At 40.2% G+C, this 18863-nt stretch overlaps 1 non-coding gene across 1 annotated transcript; it reads right to left on the minus strand.

Annotated features, from left to right (window-relative positions):
* Window positions 1-11783: 11783 nt before the first annotated feature.
* Window positions 11784-11855, minus strand: trnap-ugg. The gene has a single exon. It is a non-coding gene; the product is annotated as a tRNA-Pro (tRNA).
* Between the last annotated feature and the right edge of the window lie 7008 nt (window positions 11856-18863).

The following is an 18863-nucleotide window of genomic DNA, read 5'->3' on the forward strand; positions in this document are numbered from 1 at the left end:
GACAACTCAGGAAAATTATCATTGCAATCTTCCCTGACTATCATTTGTGTGAGAAATATTTTAAAACAAAGCACGGCTACCTGAGGTGAGAGGAAGTCATATGCTCTTAACATACAACAAGAAGCATTTATTCCAAATCTAGATTATCCCACAAAATGCTTTAAAGAAAATTGATTTGACTAAAGGCCAGCAAAAAAACACACAATTTTATCGGCATAAGATGAGTTCCACAAAGCATCAGAACATTTTATGATCCACTCCCATAAAATATGAAATATTACCTTTGGGCAACCATTAGTAGCTGATGCAATCATGCATGGCATTCTGTGAACAAATTGCTATGATAAAATTGTTCATTCGCTGTCCCTGACCGTACGTTGACAAGATGCACAATAACTTATTGAGTCTCACACAGTACCTATTTAACTGGACAGGACGGTATCTTTATCACAAATCATATTAGAAGAGATATCAGAATTGATGACCAACAGCTGGCTGGGCATATATTATGAAGCAATGGTGCAAAATAGGATTTCTGATGATGTTATAAAGCAAAGCCTTTCATACCTACTTCTGGACAGTTACTGCTTTTCAAAGTACCTTTTAATTTATACTTTGTTTTCCAGGTTCATAGGGCTTTATGGTATGGTTTATAATCTTCCTTAATTACATATGTCTGTACAAATTTCCATCTTCCACTGCCACAGTCTGATGTTGGTATTTAACTTGTGTATTTCTTGTTGTTTCAATTCTTATTTCATATCACGACTGCCAAGTCATATACATATCATAACCTGCTGGGTTGTGGTGGAACACGAGGGAGAAAGTTCAAACTCACGACCTCAGGGTATTAGCTGAAATGTGACTCCCCTCTGTGACAGCCATCAAGAAACATCTATGCTCGCGAACTCGAAGGGACGTCAAGGGTCCAACAACCACTGTGAAGGAGGATAATTAGGCAACACAGCATCATGTGACAGAAAAAGAAGGTGAGATGGAATCTTGTACATATTACAGAAGAATAAATACAGCAAGTTGAATAAAGATCATGAGAAACGCTGCTGGCGTCATCTCAGTATTAGTAATACTCTTTTGACAGGATCCCAGAGGGGACGATAAAATTATAATGCAACTGTACTAAGTATGTCTGCTCTGCTGGAGCAGGGCTTAGTATTATTAATGGGTTTTGGCAACATTTCCATTATGTGCTGAATTTTCCAAATTACCTTTCTGTCATATCATTTATCAGTGTCTAAATTTTGATATTTCACCCATGTGAAGTCTTTGAAGGATTTAATTCGGTATCACACTGTGGTCCATGCACACTTCATTTCAGCACAGATTAGGGTCTCCATAACTAAATGGTTCCCAATAAAATTGCCTACTTTCACAAAATTCTTAGCCATAAGCATACAAGATGCTCTTCCTCCTGGACTATCTATTTCCTCCTAAACTGCCTGCTTTCAGTAACAATTCAAATTGATCAAAGCTATTATATTTTTGTAGTTAGTTTGCAATTGGAAATAGTTTTGGTCATTAAAACATATCTTTTTTAAAAAAAATTAACATGCTCCAGATATGAGAAAGCAGCAATGAAATAATTACTCCAATTGTCATCCGTTTTTGGCATCAGCACAACTGATATTTGTATGTAAGTCTAACACTTCCACCTGCACTTGGCTATATTTTAGTGGCTACAATGTGGAATGGTGAATGGAGCTTGCTTTGTAATGCAACGTTACTGTGAATGTTTGTGCAACTGAAGATTGGTGGCACACCTTGCATCCTTTCTACACTTTTAGTGATTAAGAATCGCTAACATACCAATTCTCATTGCCTGATTTCAATACCATTAATCATAACACAGGACATGGAACAATAATTTAACATTTGTAAAGTGCCTCTCATGTTGAGAGGACTTCCCAAGATGCTGGACAGTCAGAAATTTGGACCCGAGCAGGATTTGGGATTGGGGCAGGGGGGATGGGAGGGCAGGGAGGGTAGGGGAAGGAGGGTGCAAATGCACGGTCGAGGAGGAGGGTCTTGAGGCATGCTTTGAAGGAAGCAAGGGAGGGAACAAGACAAAGGGACTGTGGTATGGACTTCCAAAGGTTGGAATCAGAGAAGCTGAATTTACGACCGCCAATGGTGGTGTTGGCTGGGCAGGCAATGTGAGCATGCTGGAGCCTGCTAAGCGGAGGGAGCAGGCAGGTTGAAATGGGTTAGCAAGTCACTTTTGTAGGAAGGAGCAAGACTATGGGGGCCCTTGAAGGTGAGGATGAGGATTTTGAACCGTGACTTCTGGGGGATGGGGAGCCAGTAGAGCCAGGCGAGCCTGGTGCAGGAGAGGTCATAAGCTGCAGAGTTCTGGATGATCTGCAGCTTATGGAGGGAAGAGTTGGGAAGGCAAACAAGCAGGGAGTTGGCAGCGTAGTCAAGCCTAGATGTAATAAATGTGTGGATGAGGATTTCAGTGACTTGAGGGGAGAGGCAGTGGTGGATCCGGGTGATATTGTGGTGGTGGGAGACAGGAGAACAGGTCATGGCACAGATGTGGGGTAGAAAGGATTGTTGAGGGTTAAACAAGATACCAAGGTGCTGGACTGACTCAGTGAGGTGGAGTGTGCAACCATGGATCATGATAGTGATGTTGCCAGTGCTTGAGCTGCGGAGGCAGTGACAGGATCCAATCCGGAGAGCTTTGGTCTTGTTGACATTCAACTGGAGAAAATTAGCTCTCACCCAGAACTTGATGTCTGACAAACATTCTTTTAGGACAGCAGTGGTCCTGGAGTTAAAGGTGGAGGCAGAGAGATAGAGTTGGGTGTCATCCGCATACATGTGGAAGTTGATCCCATGCTTGTAGATGATTTCACTAAGAGGGAGCATATAGATATTGGAGAGGAGGGGACCAAGGACAGAGCCCTGAAGAATGCCACTTGAGACAGTGTGGGGGCTAAAGGAGAACCATTTGTGGAGACAAAGTAGAGATGCTGTGAAAAGTAAGATCTGAACCAATGAAGGACAGCGCCATGAACGTTGAGGTGAGAGGAGAGGTGGTGATGGAGAATAGAGTGGTCAACTGTATCAAAGGCAGCAGAGAGCATGAGGACACAGAGGCAGTCCTGGTTACAGATTGACAAAATGTCATTTGTCACTTTGACCAAGGCCTCTTCTGTGTTGTGGTTAGCATGGAAACCTGATTGGAGGGGTTCATAGAGGGAGTGACGGGAGAGGAAGCAGCAAAGCTGGGAAGCAACAACTCATTCCTGGACCTTGGAAAAGGAGTTTGGAGATGAGGTGGTTATTTGAGAGCAGTTTTGGGTCCAAGTAAGGTTTTTTGAGAATAGGGATAATGATGGCTGTTTTTAAGTGGGTGGGAACCAGTGGACAGGGAGAGGTTGATGAGGTCCATGAGTAGAGGGGTAAGGAGTTGGACCTGGGATGTAAAGAGACGGGTAGGGATGAGGTTGAAGGAGTAGGTGGTCGGTTTCAAATGGTTTATAATGATAGTGACAGAGGAGGAGGAGACAGGTTCAAAAGTGTGGAGGGAGGGATGGGTAGGAGTCAGAGTGTGAGAGGGAGATGAGGAGGGGTTAGCAGTTGGAAGGGAAGAGGCAGCTGAGTGGAACCCTCGATTTTGGGCTTCTGGAAATCCAGCATTTCCTCATGGTTAGATTTGGAGGAGAGGATGGGCGAGGCATGTGATGGTGGCCAGAGGAGCCGGTTGGCGGTGGAGAAGAGGAGCCTGGGGTTGTCCTTGGCCTCCAAGATTATGTTGAAATATAAGGATGATTTAGCGGAGGTGACGGCGGAGCAGTAAGTTTTGATGTGGTGCAGCCAGATCTGCCGATGAACCGTTAAATTAGATTTGAGCCAGGTGCATGTGCCTTGAGGGAGCAGTGGTGGCTGAAGTACTAGGGTGACTTGCGTAAATAGGAGGTGGTTCGGGAGGTGAGGGGGACAAGAGCATTGAGAGTGGCGGAGAGAGAGTTGTGTTGGAGAGTGACCAAAAATGATAAATCGGTGAGGTAGGAAGGCCAGAGGCTGAGGAGTTCAGAAGACTCCAGGACAGCGGAGAAGGAGTGCGGGGAGATTTTTTTCTAGGGAAGGTAGGAGATTGAATTGGGTGGCGGTGGGGAGAGGGATTGAGGAGTGAAGGGAGATTAAATAGCAGTTCAAGGTGGCTTTTTGATGGTGATGGTGAGGTCCAAGATGCTGAGGCCCCGGGTAATCACCAGATCAGGTGGGTGGCCATGGACCTGTGTGGCAAAGTGGAGATTTTGGGAGAAGAGAGGAGAGAGGAGAGAGGAGAAGTAGGTGGAGATAGAGCAAGAGGGGTTGACGTACATGTTGAAGTTGCCTAGGATGAGCAGGTGTTCAAAGGAGAGACAGAGACAATATAGAAGGGTGGAGAGAAAGGTGGGCGAGGGCTTGGGGAGGGGCGATAAGCAAGGAGAATTTTAACGGAAAGATTGAAGGGATGGTAGAGGGTAAGGTGCTCGAAGGAGGGGACACAACAGCTGATAAAAGTGCTCCGCAACATATTTGGCAGGCAGCCAGCAAGACAAGCTAATTTCAGAGAGTTTGTGCTTTTTGGCAATTTATGACCTATTTTGCGAGCAAAGTGGGGGAGGTGGGGAAGGTAAGCAGGGTATCCTTGGAGCTGAACTGCCTCCAATGTGGCATATTTAGCAAAGGAATGTCAGAATCAAACCAATCCTCTGTGGTGGTCTTGATAATCTAGTTCTTGAGACAAGTCCACAATATTCCAGGGCACGACTGATGACAGCAGAGCCAGACTGGCTTATCAGCAGGATATGGAAGCGCAGACCAGTCACTGGGGGCAGGAACTCTTCCCTTTCAGCTTCTAGTAACCTCTCAAGCCAAAACACTGAAGGGCTGGGTGGTCTCAGCTGGACAAGCAGCATGAAAACTTGCCAGACAATGCTATCAATGGCAAGCTATGCTGTTTTAGCTGGTTAGACTCCAGCAATACTCTACTGCACACTCTAGGATCTCCAAGCTTTGGCTCTCGTGTCTGCACCTTATACTCTCCAAAATTAGATAAGCAGGATGTGTCCCTCCAGGGAGAGAGTGTGCATTCCATTCCAATAAATATCTCTGGAATTTTATGTCTGGGTGGAAAGAATGGAATTCTCAGTTTGGTTTGGATACTCTTAAGCATGGTGATGGGTTTCCGCATGTGTTAGACATCTGGCAGACCAAACAAAAAAGTTTTTTTTTAAAGAATGCCATGACTGTGGATTCAGGAACATTCAACTGTAGATGAATTTAGATCCTGCTGGAATTTCATCTTTTTCTGTCTTGCCCAGCAAGACACAGTAAGATGCACTGACTGAACAGTATAAGTTCCATTAAAACATATTGTTAGAACAGGTTAGATTCAACAAAACAGGTTAGGTTCAAAATGAAGTGTGCATGGTGGCAATATTTATAAATCATTCCCATTTTGTGTAGCAAACCCTTTCAAAGCTTGTGCAGTTTTTTTGTAAGACTGCCGACATTATAAATGGCATGAATTATTGAGGATTTAAACTCTCCAAATATGTTGAAATTACTTTTCATTAATTCTATATTGATTTTCGCTTTAATTTTACCCCCAAGCAAGTTCACCCATTTGTGCAGTGGTCCACATGGCAGGGATCTTCTGAACTGAATTAAAAAGGCAGAAAAGAACTTTGGTGATAGTGAAAAGCAAGTTTACAGGGCAGCAATCCACAACTGTTGCTACGTACTGCAGTACATACTGTGTGCATGCTGCAGGTTGGTTAAGCTGCTTGTTCACCATAGTGTAGCAGGCGATTGGAATAATTAAGACATTTTAAGATTGTGATAAGGCCATTCAGCCCAGCAAGTGTGTACAACTTTTGATTTATCTCAACTCCACATTTTCAGCACATTTGTCAGTCCCAAGAACACATTTTAATGAAATTGCAAGAAATGCTGCTTCAGCTTAAACGCTGTGGTGTCCATGGTCTTGGAAGGCAGTAAAGACAGAATCAATTAGGATGTCTAAAAGAATGATAGACATACACTTGGAAAGTAAAGGCATTAAGAAACGTTGGGAAATGGGGTTAAAATATGCCATGGTCCACAATGATCTATATGGATTCCTTTTGCACCTATATTCCTAACATGCCCCAGCTTCTAATTTTCAGAATTTTCCTCCCCCTCCATCTGTACTCCAATCTCCTGATATGTCATACGATATTACGGCTAATTGTCATAGCAGTCTATTCTAGTTTCTAGATTCCTTATCTGGCTGCTGAGTTTCAGGGCACTGCAATCAACACAGGAACTGAACAGAAGAGTTTTTGAGAGGGGATTTACTCCCTTCCTTCCCCCAAGAATATTATCACTAGCCTCCTATGATTGAAAGTATGTTGAGAATTGTATAATTCTACAGCAGCACATCAATAATTCATCAGCTGTGTCCCAGAAAACAATTGTATGTTTGGCACCTAAATTCCTAAAAGGAGGAAACAAAAAGGTTTGGAATTGAAAATATTACCATCAGAGTTCATCATCATGTCCTCAGTCAGCATCTAGTAGCTTTTGAATCACTTCCAAGATTGAACCAAAGATATAGCAGTGCAATTTCTCAATTTTTATTAATCTACAGGCAAGCTTTTTATTTTGAAGTACAAGGAAACATTTTAATTTGTTTAGGTCTCAGGATTAGTTATGGCTGCCAATCCAATGATCTGTAAGATGTCTATTGGTGCACACATAAACTACCTTTAATCTTTATTGCAAAACGCAGTCCTTTTTGGTAAAGAAAATAATCCTGATAAATTCCATCTCAACAATACAATGACATGAACTCTAACCGTCACACAAAAGAAAAGTGAAGTGAGACAACTAGAATGGGTCACCAGGAAGGGTGGCTCGAGGTGAGGATACTGGATTCGTTTAAAACACAGCTGGATATTGTGATGGGAGGATGGATGATAGGCTGAGTATTTTGGAAAGGTGAGATCAAATGGGATGAAAGGCCTTCTTCATCCAAACTGATCTTGTGACCTTATGAAACTGCTACATAGTGAAAAAAGTGGGGCAAAAGTTCTAAGCATACATAACTTTTGAACCAGAAGTTAAGGGAATTCAAAGCGCTTCACAGAGAATTCACTGTATATTTGTGGGCAAACTATACCTAAATGTAAGAATGATTATTATTATAAATAAATAAGTGGGACTTTTTCTGGTAACCACAGGTGCAGGTTTCAGGGGGATAGATAGTTGCCCAAGAAAGGTTTCGGTTGTATTTCCTGTAAAGTGCTTTAAGTGGTAAAGTGCTCTATCAAATGCAATGGTATGTGTGTTCTTACATATATATATGTAGTGAAGTATTAATGCTGTTTTCTGTTTCAGCTCTTTCTACTTCTCATAAGAGAATCCAGCAGAGTTTTTGAGACAAGACCAAGGCTCACAAATAAAGAGATTCAGGAAGATGTTTAAGGAGGCCAATACAGCTGAGGCTGATCCAGTTCTCAACTCACAACCACTGTCCAGCTGGTTGATCCTACTGAGCTCAGAGCCAATTCCAGTACCCCAACTACTGCCCCAGCTGAGAGCACTTAATTCGGCAGAGCCCAGGAATCATACATCTCTGTCCTAAATGCTTTAATGCTACACCAGCTGCTGCCTTTACTCACTAATCCATCATTATTAACTGAATGGCTGATGGTATGACTTATAAACTTGTGAAAATGTTAAGCCTTTTGAAATGCTGCTAGCTACTTTTGTGGGACCCATTGTAAAATAATGATAAAAAGTGGCTTTAATAATAAAAAGGTAGACTGAATGCACTCAGATACATTGGTCTATTCATTAAAAACAATGGAGAGAAAACAAAATATCAGTATTCAAAGTTTTAAGGTAAGTACTGAAACTCCTTTTTTTCTTTTCTGGTGAAAGTTTGTGGATTATGCATTGTTAAGATTCAAATGCTCCATCTGGTGTGAAGGGCACTGTATAAATGCAAGTTTCTGCTGTTTTAACAACAAAATATGCCACTTACAAAATGTTTTAAGAGTGTTGCACTTTAATTCAGGCATTGGATCAGTGAGTGGTTGAGCTACAGAGACTGAGTTAATTCTTGATTACTGCTGAAGCTTTGAGTTAAGCAAAGAGAAAAACAGGTAAGGATCATTGTCCAGTGCCTTCTGCTAGAAGCAGGTTAAATCATAATAATAATCCTTGCATTTGAGATAGCGCCTTATCACTTATTTGAGATGTCTCAAAGTGCTTCACAAAATATACTGTAAAGTGAATTGACTGTATATTTTGCGGGCGAAATGAGGCAGCCAATTGCGCACAGCAGTGTCCCACAAACAGTTGCGGATTGAGTGACCAAATTATCATTTGTAAAAAATTTTTTTTTTTTCTTTATGTGTGCATTTGGATTACAGTATATGTTGCTTCAACTCATACACACGCGTATATTGACTTCTTGTACTTTCATTTGCTATTTCAGCACTCTTTTAATTGTACCTTTCTTGTTTGCCTCCAAGATAAGATCAACTCTCATGAACTGCTTGCATTTCATATAATCAATAGTTATCAATAATGGTGGTAATTTTAAAACAATCCATCCAGTGAAAATAAGCATTGATATTCTCAATTTTTTTTATATAGTAGAGAATATAAATATGCCTGAACAAAATATTCATTTTAAAGCTACTTGTCTGAAGCCAATTTCAGATCTGAAATGAACATTGATTTGTTGTACTGCTGGTAATGTTCTTGGTTTTGAGCAGTAATGTAAGGAGATCAGCAACCAGCCATTAATGTACATATTACTGATTTGATTTAATTGTTTAATTGTAGTTCAGTTAATTGCACTTTTAAATTACAAGGAACTGAAATATTAATCCCAAGTGATACTCAAACTGACAAGCTTTGAGAATTATACTCATCTGTTCTATGTCATGGCAAAGACTAGGCTTCAAGTTTTTTTTATGTTGTAATCACACCCTTGACAAATTCATTTTTTAAAGTCTAAAGAACAAGGAAGCTTATTCCGCTCAGTGCATAAAATTTGCTCATGTGGACTGCACACTATTCTCTTCTGTTTTGCATGATTTTTGCAAATGTTTAAGTACTGATAAATAAATTTATGCAGTTTCAAAGAATAAATAAAATGACATTTGGGTCTAATTTCCAGGTGGCATTAACAACCCGTATGCAGAATTTATGGTTTGGGTGAGGCACGTGCGAACATATTATGGTTGAAGAGGAGGGTCTTCAGATGGGTCTTGAAGGAGGCAAGGGAGGGGGCAAGGCAGAGAGACTGCGGGATGGAGTTCCAGAGGATAGAGACAAAGTGGCAGAAGGCCCACCAGCCAATGATGGGGTGGATGAGGTGGGGGACATGAAGCAGGCCAGAGCCCACTGAGAAGAGGGAGCGGGCAGGATGGTAGGGGATTAGGAGGTCACAGAGAAAGGGGGAGCAAGGCCATGGAGGGCTTTGAAGGTGAGGACCAGGATCTTGAACTGTATCCTCTGAGTGATGGGAAGCCAGTGGAGTCGGGCGAAGATGGGAGTGATAGGGTCATGGAGCAGGAGATGACATGGGCTGCAGAGATCTGGATGATCTGCAGCCTATGGAGGGAGGAGTTTGGGAGGCCGGCAAGCAAGGAGTTTGCATAGTCAAGCCTCCATGTTATGAATGTGTGTATGAGGGTTCGGTGACCTAGTGTGAGACCATGGCTGATCCGGGCAATGTTGGTGAGGTGGGGAAAGGCAGAGCTGGTCATGGCATGGATGTGGGGTAGAAAGCATAGTTGAGGGTCAAACAAGACGTCAAGGTTCTGGACTGGCTTAGTAAGGTGGAGTGTGCATCCATAGATGGTGATCTTGTCAGCGCCTGAGGTGTGGAGGTGCTGACGGGAGCCAATCAGGAGGCCCTCAGTCCTGAGCTGAACACAGTTGGTGGAACTTAATGGCAATTCCAACTGCCCACAGCACAGAAACAACTTTGGTCAAAATGACAAATGACATTTAGTCCATCTGTAGCCATGGTTTCCTCTGTCTCCTTGTCCTCTTTGACCTCTCTGCTGTCTTTACATCGTTGACCACTCTATCCTCCTCCACCGTCTCATCTCAACCTTCATGGATTTGTCCTTGACTGGTCCAGATCCTACCTTTCACACCATATCCTGTTGTGTCCACAAATGTCTTTTTCTCTCGCCCCTGCACTGTTTCATGTGGCGTTCCTCAGGGCTTTGTCCTTGGTCCTCTACTCTTCAATATGTATGTGCTCCCTCTTGGTGACATCATCCGCAGACATAGGGTCAACTTACAACAGTAACAAATTACATTTGTATCACGCCTTTCACATCAGGAGGACGTCCCAAGGTGCTGGACAGTCAGGGATCTGCACAACATATATGCGGAAGACACCCAACTCTGACTCCACCTTTGAATCCAGGATCACTGCCATCTTTTCAGAACCTCCACACCTCAGGCACTGGCAGCATCATCATAAATAAAATTGGTCATTCTCTTGGCTGTTTGTGGAGCATTGTTGTACGCAAATTGGTTATAACATTCACCTACAAAATACGCTCAGTTTACTGTAAAGCCTTTCAAATGCTTTGAGAAGTCTTCTCAAAGTGAAAGGTGATTTGTCAAATGCATGGATTATTATTTAGAATGTTATTCAGGTATAATAATAATACTTGCATTTGATATTACGCCTTGGAGTCCTGTAACTCAGTGGTTAGAGCACTCGCCTCACAAGCAAAAGAACTGGATTCGATTCCTGGCAGGGCGAAACCTTGGCCAAGTTTCCTTTCACGTCAGGAAATTCACCTCGAATTCAAGATCCTCACCTACAAGGCCATTTACGACCTTGCTCCCTCCTACCTCTCCGACCTACTATCCCCCTACCTACCCGCCCGTACCCTCCGTTCCTCTGGCTCCGGTCTCCTCCACATCCCCCGCCCCAACCGCCCTACTATTGGTGGCCAGGCCTTCAGCCTCTCAGCCCCTAGGCTCTGGAACTCTATCCCCCAGTGCCTTCGCCTTGCCTCCTCCCTTTCCTCCTTCAAGGCCGGTCTCAAGACCTTTCTCTTTGACCGTGCCTTCAGCTCCCCTCTCGACTCTCTACCCCCTCCTCGCTCCCTCCCTTCCCTCCCCTCACCCTGACCATTTCCCCCCTGCTCGGGTCCTGACCCAACTGTACAGCGCCTTGGGACGTCCTCCCGACGTGAAAGGCGCTCAATAAATGGAATCTTGTTGTTGTTGTTGTGTCATTGTGGACCAGAGAATTCTGATTAATTTGCTAGGTTCAGCAATGTTGTCTCTGTTGATTGTTCAATTCATATTCACAGATCCGTATTTTCAAACTATGGTCTCAATTCGATCATGTGATTGGCCAGAGTAACCTTTCGGATCATTATCAGGTCTTAGGTGAGCATGCTTTGTCTGAAAACTCATGTGCCTGAATTATAATAGTGTGCCATTCATTCTCCTTTGATTTCTTTATTGGATGCAATAAAAATACTAGTCACTATAATAATAATAATCCTTGCATTTGATATAGCGCTTTTCACGTCGGGAGGACGTCCCAAAGCGCTTCACAGAACACACTGTAAAGTGAATTGACTGTATATTTGCGGGAGAACGCGGCAGCCAATTGTGCACAGCAATGTCCCACAAACAGTCGTAGATTGAAAATGACCAATTTATTATTGTTTTGGGTTTTTGGAGGGATTATTATTAGGCGTGTGGAGTAAGGAAACTTGCCCAAGGTTTCGCCCTGCCTGGAATTGAACTCAGGTCTCTCGCTTCCAAAGCGAGTGCTCTAACCACTGAGCTACAGGACTCCACATACACGTTACAGTAAATCTGACGAATCGCTGAGATATCCTCCAAACATGAAAAATATTGTACCAAATGCGATGATGATTATTATTATTATATGCTTGATCTTATTTGGTACTGTTAAGAATTTACTTTTTTTAAATATTAATTTCTGTCCTGGTTGGGAAACGAGGGATAAGAAGCTACTTAGATTTTATGCAAAAGGAGAGTAGACACAATGATTGTTCTGAACATTACAATCAAGTATGACATCAGCCAGATCCATCAGTCACTTTATTTCACTAACAAATTCAATTAGCCACACAGTGAAAACAAGTTTATTCAGACATACAAATTAATGTAGACTCCTTCAGGACTCCTGAAGCTCCTCTAAGTGATATGCAGGTCACAAATTGCCTGTTTTGCACTTTCAGCAAGTTATCATTAAAGTCCCAGATATCCTCTAATTCACTGAATTTAAGTGAACATGCATTACGTGATGTCTTCTTGGATTTGCTTTCCATTGTTTATCTCTTATGGAGAGTTAGTTTTGAACTCTTTGAAGTGGACAGACCTTTTACCATTACTCTTGGGCACATTTTTGATTAATATATCTTAACCTCAAACACAAAAGAGTGCCTCATACTGTAACAGTGTGACATTTCCATTTGCCACAGCAGCTTGCTTGCAAGCTGTCTGATAGAATCTGCCAATTCAGTGTGAAGTTGTGCCAAATTAAAGGCATATTTTGGCTGTGGTTTTATTGTCAATAGAACTTTATTTTGGTGTGAGTCAGTATATCCAGCAGAGTGCTGAGAGGTTCATCCCCACAGTGTAAGCTAGGATTAAAGCCAGATCTCAGATTGTGTGCTGCCTATTCACAGAGAAAAGGTTATTTAACCAATTACATTCATTTAGTTTAGCAAACTTGTGTTATTCTTTATAACATTAACTTTTTTTGTATTTTGTACAATTGCACATCAAAATGTTTTTCCCCACACTAATGTGCAATAAGTTAATGAAGCGAAATGTAAAACACAAGTACTGAAAAGATCATAAAAGTCTTCAGAAAAAATATATTCGGGATCATATATAAGGAACTCGAACAATATTGCAACATTTCATTTTCCCTCTTGTCAAGATACCACCATTTGTTTTGACCACCAATGACCACTATGGCTCCTTGATTTCAAGAGCAGGCGTGCACTGGATCAGGTTAAGTGAAACCATTCAGTGGTACAGAAGCAGATGGTTCAATTAAGGACTTGGGAGTTATTTTGACGTTTCATAGGTCATTTGTCAAAACACACACTGTGATGTTTAAACATCCTTGTCTCCCAGCAACTAGTCACATCAATCAGGATGGACATTGTTCCATGTCCTAATATGACAAATATTAGGGTTTCACCTCCGAAGATGACAAATCTCTCTTTTGAGTTATGTATAAAAAGTATCAGCTCACAGGTTTAGGCTTGAACATTTCCAAATTTAAATTCGCTTGAAAGTACAAGATGACAAGCTATAATTACCATTACCATTTTGATAGCAACAGGGGAAGTTGGAAATATATGGAGACAATTTTCTTACAGTGGAGTTTGTGGATATGGTCAAAAAGAGAGAGGGAAAACTGGTTTGTTTTACTCTTTGTAAAAAGTCGTTTTGAAATTCACTATTGGCTGATGTATGAGAAGAACAATTATTTTAAGCAGCCGTGTGAATCAAATACCACTCTGGTAAACTGTGTCTTACTTTCTTTGTTGGAAATAGCCTGAGGGACATGGATAGAAAAATAAAGATGCTATGAAAGTTGTATCTATCTTAGAGTACACAATCTATCTCCAAGTTATAAATGTAAAGAATGTGCAAGTCACCCTACAGCGAGGGATTAATATTCAAGGATTTATACCACAACAGAGTGCAATGTAGAATATTACAATAAAAATATTTTTTTATTTTTCAATGTTATTTCCCCATTTTTCTCAATCTTTATTTTGTAACATAAGCAAAAGAATAATGCCAACCCAGTATTGTTAAGCGCCTTGGGACATCCTATTGATTTGATAGGTGCTGTAAATTTATATTGTTGTATTTTATTGTATAAAGGAGGAAATTATATTTTTTCTACAAACAGATATAATCGTACATTTCACCATTTACTGTAATGGGGAAATCAACATGCATTTATCAAAATGATTATAAATGTGTTCCTTGGTACTGTTAGTTTTTTTGCATTAAGACCAAGTGGTAAACAATGACCTTTGTCTTATTTTCAAGCAATAATACATAGTCACTAGACTTTTTGGCAAAAAAGCACTTTAAGTTGAAGCACTTTAAGATGTATTGAAATTCATAGGCTCTATAAAAAGCGAGCTTTATTATTACTATTTTGTATTATACTTTTATATCCATTTTTGCTCCTTCATGAGAACATATACTGAATTATAATGGGGAGTATGGGAAATATAGAAAAGTTGTTTCATTGTGTGTGACTGAACAGGTGGTGCATTTGATTGCATGACATCTGTAGTAGAAATCAGTATTGCCAATAATCAAGAGATTTATAATCTAGGATTAAGGGTATAAGTAAACAGTTTGTGTCTTCATGACGCCAGGCAGAAGACTGGAATATCCTGGAGCTAGACTGAATTTGAGTTCTATGGTATAAAATTCAGTGAAGTTATAATAATAATAATCCTTGCATTTGACATAGCACTTTTCACGTCTTCTAGACGTCTCAAAGCGCTTCACAGAATAGACTGTAATGTGAATTGACTGCATATTTGTGGGCGAAACGCGGCAGCCAATTGCGCACAGCAGTGTCCCACAAACAGTCATGGATTGAAGTGACAAATTTATTATTGTTCTTTTTTTATCTTGAGGGATTATTATCAGGCGTATGGAGTAAGGAAACTTGCCCAAGGTTTCACTCTGCCGGAATTGAAACCAGGTCTCTTGCTTGCAAAGTGAGTGCTCTAACCACTGAGCTACAAAGTTACCAAATTGTATGGTAATTGTATGGTGTGTGACTATCTAAGACTATTCCTTTCAAGTAGGATAACATCTCACAGAGCTTTTCTGGATGGATGAAAACATGAACGCCTGAGGAGGTATATGAACTTTTATTTAAAAATGATAATTTGGTCACTCAATCCACAACTGTTTGTGGGACACTGCTGTGTGCAACAGGTTGCTGCATTTCACCCACAAAATATACAGTCAATTTACTTTATGGTATATTCTGAGAAGAGCTTTGAGACATCTCGAAGATATAAGGTGTTATATCAAATGCAAGGATTATTATGTGAAAGTGTAGTCAAAGAAGTTTTTAGCAAGATTTTGAAGGTAGATATGGACCATAGTGTGAGGCAGAGGAAATTTGGGAGGAAGTTTCAGAAAGCCAATGCATAGTGTGTGAACGTTTGCCTGCCAGTAAGGGTTGGATCGGAGGACGGAAGTTCTAGGTATGTGCTAATCGCAGGACTTTCACAAAACATGACATGTGACATATATGGATGCACATGAGAGAGAAGGGAATAGATGGAAATGGGACAGGGAATACAGAATGGGATTTGGAAGGCTCATTTGGAGTATGAACAGCAGTAGAGACTGGTTGGGCCAAATGGCCTGTTTACATGATGACCAATTTATTATTTTTTTTATCTTGAGGGCTTATTATCAGGCGTGTGGAGTAAAGGAAACTGCCCAAGGTTCCACTCTGCTGGGAATCGAACCCAGGCCTCTTGCTCACAAAGCAAGTTCTCCAACCACTGAGCTATAGGACTCCACAATATATACAGTCAATTCACTTTACAGTATATTCTGTGAAGCGCTTTGAGACATCTCAAAGATGTGATAAGGCGTTATATCAAATACAAGGATTATTATCATGATGGCATCTGTCTTCTCAACCAACTAAATTTCTGACAAGAAAATTGTGAAACAAACACCTGGCCACAGAATGACTGTTGTTGGCTTTTGGGATTGGAATTTTTCCTGATTTTTATTATAATTTTGAAAACATACTCCATAATTTAATTTGCAAACTTCAATCATTGCTATAACATTGGGTAACTTTGGAGATATTCCATTTGTGATATCTAAAGTAGATTTAAAACGGGGAATAAAAAGATCTCTTAGCTTTGATTTGGAAAGTAATGGTGAACAGTCCCAACAGAGACTGTCATCACTAATATCACTACATTGAACACCAACCGGAAATTCCCCACTCGTTTCTGAACAGGATTGGGCTCAAATGTTACCACTCTCTCTTTCCCTGAAAAGTAAGATATGAATATTATGGTTGAACCATCATGATTATTCTTTTTATTCTGCATGTGAGTTGACATAACTCTTGATCATGGCTATAATACAAAAGCCATTTTATGTCTCATCAAAAAAAGTAGCAGGCCCTTGCTACTTCACAGGTGTCAATCATCAATTGTCTTGCACATCCAAAACTTATGAAATTAGTTAAATCTAAAATTAAGTATATATTTCAAATGAACAAATTCTGCACATTTTCTGGAAGTTAATACAATACTCCTTTGCACTGAAACATAGAGTTTAGGTTGCAATTGATTTTAAATCCTTTTGTAATGTCTGGATTTTTGGTTGTACTTTTATATTCATGAGAATATATTCATGAATATATAATGTTTTTTTTAAAAAAAGTTAACTTATGCAATAGACTGTCTGCTTCAAAAAAAAATTCAGAGCATCACTCATTTCAGTCCAAGCACCAATGTTTGTTTAGTTAATTAGGGTGTTAGCCTGTCTCGATTGGTAGCCCTCTCACTTCTGAATCAGAAGACTGGTTGAAGGCCCACTTTGGGACTTGTATGTCGCAGTCCAGACTGACTGACACTCGTATACAGTGTTGAGGGAATGCTGTATTGCTGGAAATGCCATCCTTTAGATGAGATGTTAAATTGAGTTCCTGTTTGTCTATTCAGTTGGACATCAACAACTTTGTGGAAGTATTTGAAAAGAGACGGGTATCTGTCCCAGTATCCTGGTCAATAGTTCACTAAATACAATTGATCATTCATTCATACCTCTTTATGAGACATTGCTCTATGCAAATTGTCTGCTGTGTTTACAACATCACCACCACCAACAACAAATTACATTTGTCTAGCGCATTTCACATCAGGAGGACATCCCAAGGTGCTGGACGTATAAAAGGCAGTCACTACATGGTGTAGTAAATTATATGAAGTGCTTTGAGATGTCCTGCCTATGTGAAAGGCCCTTATTATAATTATTTATATTTTGCTACGAACCGCTTTTTTTTAGTTGAACTAAATCATTGACCTGACCTACACCAAACTGACAGCTTTGGGATCTTTGAAAATTTATCTGAAGATTTCTATGTCATTTTAACATTGATCTATATATCTAAATAATGGTCAAGTTGCTCCTGCAGATAAATGTTATCTATATGGACAACGTCAAACTTGTTTCAAGGTTAATGTCACAATGAAATTAATTTACTGGAGCATTACATTTGGATGGAAAGACATTACTCAGTATATATGTATTGAGAGAAGCAAGGCCACAGTAATAATTTTGTCATATGACAGAAATGTTAGATAAGGCAGCACATTTTGAACAGATAAAAAATAATAATAATCCTTGCATTTGATATAGTGTCTTTCAGGTTGGGAGGATCTCTCAAAGTGCCTCGCAGGATTTACTATAAAGTGATGTGATTGTATTTTGCGTGTGAATAATTTCACAATTTCTCCTTTTTATTTAAGTGCTTTGAGATGCTTCACCACAGGAAGGGCGTTAAATAAATAAATATATATATCTTGTTTTGAAAACCCCATAACCAAACTTGAGAGAAGCTACCCAAACTAAGATTTCCACGTATGTATACTACCTTCACATGAAATTTTCCCTGTGTTTGGAATGGAATATTCATTCTATCCCTGGAGGGACACACACTACTTGCCTAAATCTAGATAGTATTAGTTGCAGGTTGAGAGCTAAGACATTGGGATACCAGAGTGCATGTTTGGATACAACTGGAGCTTAACCAGCTAATATTATATGGTATGTCACAATCTGGCAAGCTTCCTGTAGCATGTCCAGCTAGGACCACTTTGTCCACTGGAGCTTTGATTTTCAGGATTAGCAGGAACTAAGAGAATAATCCCTGCTTCTAGTCTGCTTCTCCAAATTCTATCTGGCAGGTTGACCGATCTGTCGTCAGCAGTGCCCTGGAGTACCATGGACCTGTCTGGCTCAGGAACCAAACTACTGGCTCACGATACAATACTGAGCATATCCTTAAATCATAATTGGGTCATGGTTTGCACAATAAAACTGTTACCATTCACATGCCAGAACATATTTTCACTACTTGTATTATTAAAAGGAAATGAGGTGTGCAAAACATGAATTCTTCATTATTAAGAAAAAATAATATTCTACAAATATGTTATTTTATGGTAGCACTAATTCTCTTTAACACAGGCTCTAGAGCAATGCCAGTGGCATTATATACTAGATATTATCAATCATTACTTGCATAGCAGTTACAGAATGAGTGAAGCTTGTTGAATAAAGTATAATTCTTCCATCAGTTGAAGAGCATTTCATGATTTTTGGAGTAGGTGCTATAAATTCTTAATCAAAGTATTACCACAGGCTAACCAATGACAACGTCTTTCTGCTGAAATAAAAAAGTTGCTGAAACTACTTTCTCCCTCAAACACTGAAATCCATGCAGTTATTCTTTAAAGGGTGATAAAGTTTGGCAAATAGACCAGAAAATAATCGAATGTTCTTGTTCACCAAGGTCTGTAAATTTACCAACGTTCTAAGAACCATCTCTGCTTCATTATCAGACTTTTCCATAAGGATGGAAAATCTAAGAAATGGGAAATTGATTGGAACATTCCTGATGTTATCATTAATCTTTGATATAATACTGCCTCAAGGCTGCCCATTCTGAATATTAAATTGGTGCATGGTACTTGCACCATATCAGATTTTTGAGGTACAATTTGTGGTGGTTCTTAACA

The sequence above is a fragment of the Callorhinchus milii genome, unplaced genomic scaffold, assembly GCF_018977255.1.
Source record: "Callorhinchus milii isolate IMCB2004 unplaced genomic scaffold, IMCB_Cmil_1.0 Scaffold2, whole genome shotgun sequence".
NCBI classification, from domain to species: domain Eukaryota; kingdom Metazoa; phylum Chordata; class Chondrichthyes; order Chimaeriformes; family Callorhinchidae; genus Callorhinchus; species Callorhinchus milii.